The sequence below is a fragment of the Mus caroli genome, unplaced genomic scaffold (genome assembly GCF_978045245.1).
Source record: "Mus caroli unplaced genomic scaffold, Mus_caroli_1 scaffold_1, whole genome shotgun sequence".
Classification (NCBI taxonomy): domain Eukaryota; kingdom Metazoa; phylum Chordata; class Mammalia; order Rodentia; family Muridae; genus Mus; species Mus caroli.
This window is the reverse complement of record NW_028227256.1, coordinates 96,112,963-96,118,219: the sequence shown is the minus strand read 5'-3', so window position 1 is coordinate 96,118,219 and position 5,257 is coordinate 96,112,963. Positions and strand designations below refer to the sequence as shown.

At 40.4% G+C, this 5,257-nt stretch overlaps 1 pseudogene; it reads left to right on the top strand.

Moving 5' to 3' along the window:
• The first annotated feature begins 1,533 nt into the window (after positions 1 to 1,533).
• On the top strand, positions 1,534 to 3,304 carry LOC110295692 (kinesin-like protein KIF22 pseudogene; annotated as a pseudogene).
• The last annotated feature ends 1,953 nt before the right edge of the window (positions 3,305 to 5,257 follow it).

Sequence of the window (5,257 nt, the reverse complement as noted above, 5' to 3'; positions counted from 1 at the left end):
ACATATTACTTAGTTTGATTTAGGGATCTCTGCCACTAAGAATTGTGCATTTATTTACATATATTATTTCATATTTTTCTTTCTTTCCTAGAGGATTAAATAGTCTAATTCCTGAGAAGTTATTTTCTTCACCTGATCCTGAGGTGGTTCTTGTACTTTCCATAAGGCTTTATGGATACGTACATGACTGTGTGTTTCTTTTTTTAATTATTAGATATTTTCCTCATTTACATTTCAAATGCTATCCTGAAATTCCCCTATACCCTCCCCCTGCTCACCAAACAAACCACTCCAGCTTCCTGGCCCTGGCATTCCCCTGTACTTGGGCATATAATCTTTACAAGGCCAAGGACCTCTCCTACTAATGATGGCTGACTAGGCCATCTTCTGCTACATATGCAGCTAGAGACACGAGCTCTGGGGGTACTAGTTGGTTCATATTGTTGTTCCTCCTATAGGGTTGCAGACCCCTTCAGCTCCTTGGGTACATTCTCTAACTCCTCGATTGGAGGCCCTGTGATCCATCCAATAGATGACTGTGAGCATCCATTTCTGTATTTTCCAGGCACTGACATCGCCTCAAAAGAGACAGCTATAATCAGGGTCCTATCAGCAATATCCTGCTGGCATATGCAATAGTGTCTGGGTTTGGTGGTTGTTTATGGGATGGATCCCTTGGTGGGACAGTCTCTGGGTGGTCCTTCCTTCCATCTCAGCTCCAAACTTTGTCTCTGTAACTCCTTCCATGAGTATTTGTTCCCCATTCGAAGGAGGAATGAAGTAGCCACACTTTGGTCTTCCTTATTCTAGAGTTTCATATGTTTTGCAAATTGCATCTTGGGTACTCTAAGTTTCTGGGCTAATATCCACTTATCAGTGAGTATATATCATGTGTGTTCTTTTGTGATTGGTTACCTCACTCAGAATGATATCTTTCAGATGCATCCATTTGCCTAAGAATTTCATAAATTCATTGTTTCTAATAGCTAAGTAATATTCCATTGTGTAAGTGTACCACATTTTCTGTATCCATTCCTCTGTTGAGGGACATCTGAGTTCTTTCTAGCTTCTGGCTATTATAAATAAGGCTGCTATGAACATAGTGGAGCATGTGTTCTTTTTACAAGTTGGAACATCATCTGGGTATATGCCCAGGAGAGGTATTGCTGGATCCTCTTATAGTACTATGTCCAATTTTTTGAGGACCCCACCAGACTGATTTCCAGAGTGGTTGTACCAGCTTGCAATTCCACCAGCAATGGAGGAGTGTTCCTCTTTCTCCACATCCTCGCCAGCATCTGCTGTCACCTGAATTTTTGATCTTAGCCATTCTGACTGGTGTGAGGTGGAATCTCAGGGTTGTATGGAGGAATATTGATGTTGTGACTAACGTGAGGTCACAGCTACCAGAGATGGTGGTGGTCACTCCAGGAGCTGGAAACTGTCTAAGCAAGGTTGAGGTTGTCTGGTGCCCACATACAGCTCAATTTTATGACTATGCCCATTTATGGATGAAGAAAAAGGAGTAAAGGGATGCCCTGTGTAAGAGGCATATAAAGCTGCTCACTTGAGGTGGCCACCTGGAGGAAATCCTAGGAGAATACCAAATATCAGTTTGATGTCTTTTATTGAGAGAAGAGCACTCAGCAGAAAATCTAAGTAGGTTCAGTACAGCCTATTCTATGGCACTTGCTGGATGGGCTGAATTCCAGTGTGCTTACATATGGGACTATTGAGGCAGGGAAGACACATATAATACAGGGTAGCTCAGAACAACATGGAGTGATTCCTTAGTCTCTCATAGACCTCCTGCAGATAACAAGGGAAGAAAGTGCTGAAGACTGGCCATGGAACATTTCTGTCAGGATGTTCTATTTAGAGGTCTACCAGGAAAAGGTATTAGACCCCTTAGATCTTGCATCAGGAGACCTAGTGATATGAGAAGACTGTTGAGGGAATATCCTGATTCCAGGTCTCACCCAGAACCCCAATACTTGCTTCTCTGACTTTGAGCAGTACTTCTGCCAGCCTGTAGAAATCAAGTTGTAGGAGCTACTCTGCTTAAGCAGTGCTCTTCCCATATCATTCAATGCTCTTTATCAAGGTGGATCAGCATGAACATTTGACTCTGTTTCACCAGTGGAAAGGAAAACTCTACCATATTGATTTGTTTGGTTCAGAGGACAACCACAACAAGGGAACCAGTGCATTCAACTCAAAGAGATTGGAGCCATCAACACCTGCTCCTTGTACTAGGCAAAGTGGAGGTTGCATTATATTAGTGCTCCCCTCATATATTATACTGGGACAGAAAACTCATTTGCCTATTGTCAGACTCTCTGGGAGGCTCATCCCATAGCATCATTATTGCCTACACTGCTCCTGAAAGACATTTTTACTTGGAATCAATCTGAGCATTGAACTTCACTGCTAGGTCCAAGGAGCTGATTAATTGGCCTTTCACCAATGGGAGTCTACAGCCTCATGCCTACATACCTGTTAAGCTTTGGCAAAAAGAACTTCTAAGCCCATCAAAGGTAAAGAAAGCCAAAGGTCTTGTAGAAGAATCAATTGGGAGCCCTAATTCTACAGCAGTTTTATCAACTGCCTCCCAGAAACTAAGCCTCTTATAGAAGCTAAGCAATATGGATCCAGTTGTGTTGGAGAAGTTCCTGAGTTTATATCATTTGTTGGGATCCCAGGGGAACAAGAAGGTATATCTCTACTGAATACCCCAAAGCAAGAAAAGGATGGTACTCATTAAGACAGTGTAGGAAAAGAACTTGGAGATTGAGAGACTTAAGGTGAAGTAGAAAGAACTATAGGCAAAGGTGTTGGCACAGGAGAAAAAAATAACAGTCTCATGATTTCCAGCCCTCTCCCACTTGTATAAACACAGTGGCAAAACCTCAGAAAAAATTGTGGTGATGACTCTGCAACTGATTCAGAAGCAGGCAGAAGCCTCAAACACAATTTACTTTCTAAAAAACACAACAAAAATAAGCCATCACATGTGTCAGAGGCTATGGAAAAGGCTGAAGACTGCTGGAAGCTACAGATTAGCCTAGAGTTACTAGCACTTGACACAAACAACTATTGGATCTTTTGAATGAAGGCTCAGCTCAGGATCTTTGCACGTTGTATCATACTGGCCAGAAGAAGGCCTAGTTCACTGGGGGCTGGAGGGATCTCCATGGCCCCTTTAGGGAACTGGAGGACTTGGAACAGCAGGAAGGCATCTCTGGGAAGCAGTTAAAGTCTTTCCTTGGGCTTGGCTGCTGGCCAGCACTGTGGTCCCTCTTGATGACCAGCCCTCAACATTAACGTTTTCTTGTGCATGCATTCTTGTACACACTACCATCTTACATACACACAGATACCAATAATGATAATTTTAAAAAATAATTTTAACTTTTTCTTTCATGACCAGATTCTTCAGAATATATCTTCAGTGGGGCAATGAAATCAGCAAGCTAACACCTTTGTAAAACAAATGATTGGTTTAGCCATCTGTCTACCTAATATTTACCATGGAGGTATGATACTGCCTGATAGTTGTGTGCTTAGTTCTGAGATTTTAAATTAGATTAAAATGAATTTTCCCTCTGGGTTCCCTTGTACACCATAAAGCATAGAAACACTGAAGATGATTTGAAAGTCTAAATCTATAAATAAATTTAGAGTTATGAAGAATACTGGGCAATGTGAACATTTTATTATTCAATATATTTTTCTGTTGGCAGATCTACTTATTCCAAAAGATGCACGTTCCTTTAAACCTCAGGAACATTTAATATTACATACTTTAAAGCTCTCTTTATCTATATTAGTGGGCTTAAGCACTCAACAAATAAGGAAATGAGATCATTGGTGAAAACATAAGATGTTGAAAAAGGAAAATCCAAGACTCTGGAGGGAACCAGAGACAAGGAATGCCACAGAAGCACCTTCAATGGTCATTTTTCCCCCATATTTTGTGTGGAGTGACACATCTGTTTTGGGAGCTTGGGTGGATAGCTCAGCAGTTAAGAACACATGCTGCTGTTGTAGATGACCAGAATTCAGTTTCCAGGACTCACATATCAACTCACACCATGTGTAATTCTTGCTACAGTGGATTAGATGCCCTCTTCTGGCTTCTATGTACAAATGCTCACATGTGAACATACATACAATCACAAACACCAATATAGACAAAAATAAGTCTTAAAAATATGTATATCAAGTGGATAGTGATAGTGGTGCACACACATTTAACCCCAGCACTCAGGAGATAGTGGATCTGTGAGTTTGAGTTTAACCTGACCAACACAGTAAGTTCCAGGGCAGCCAATGGTCTTACAGAGCAACTTTGTGTCAAACAAACAAACAAACAAACAAACAAACAAAATCTCCATGGGATATATAGTACTATACCATACAAATATTTTAAAAATCTGATTAATGGGTGCTATTTAATACATGAATTTGCTATTTAATATCAGTAGCAAACTAGTTATGATGAATTGGATATTCTGAAGGGAAATAATTGAAGCATTATTGTGGTATTGAGTTTGTTGATGGCTTAAGAACACTGTCATTTACATTACATTTCAAGATTAGACAAAGGTTTATGGTGATATTTTTCTCTGTGATCTGGTTTAGATTTAGGGCTATCATGATTCATGAGTAGAATCACATTGGAACTTTACTCATCCTCCATGATTTGTTTTGATAGCTTCAAATGAAAGCCCTATTTTCATTGGCTGGAGAGATGAATCACCTGCTATAACATATACTCTCTTCCTGAGAACTCAAGTTCATTTGCTAAGTAACCATTTTCGGCAGTTACAATACCTGCAATTGCAGCTTCAGGAAAATCTGACTTTCTCCTTGTGGTTCCAAAGGGTTTGCCTGCATATGAACACACACATAGAAGTGCACAGTTAGAAAATTAATATAAATACACTTTTAAATTCTTCTTTTAAATTTTCCTGTGTTCTCATGTTTATGAAAGGAAATAAAACTTGAGACCAGTGATTCATGTAATGTATTTCAAATAGCCCGGGCATGCCCAAGTCCGCATTGAAGCTAGGTCACCCGGTCTTAAAGATAAGGGAGGGAATGCAGGAAATGGTTCTGACTATCTTGGCTGACTCATTGACCATCTGGCAGCCCTGCACCTCCTGCTCACCCCCCTTTCTATAGGGAACATAGTTAAAACCTGAAACATTAACCAGATGCATTGTCTACTCAGAGAAGTCCCCAGCTTTAGAAT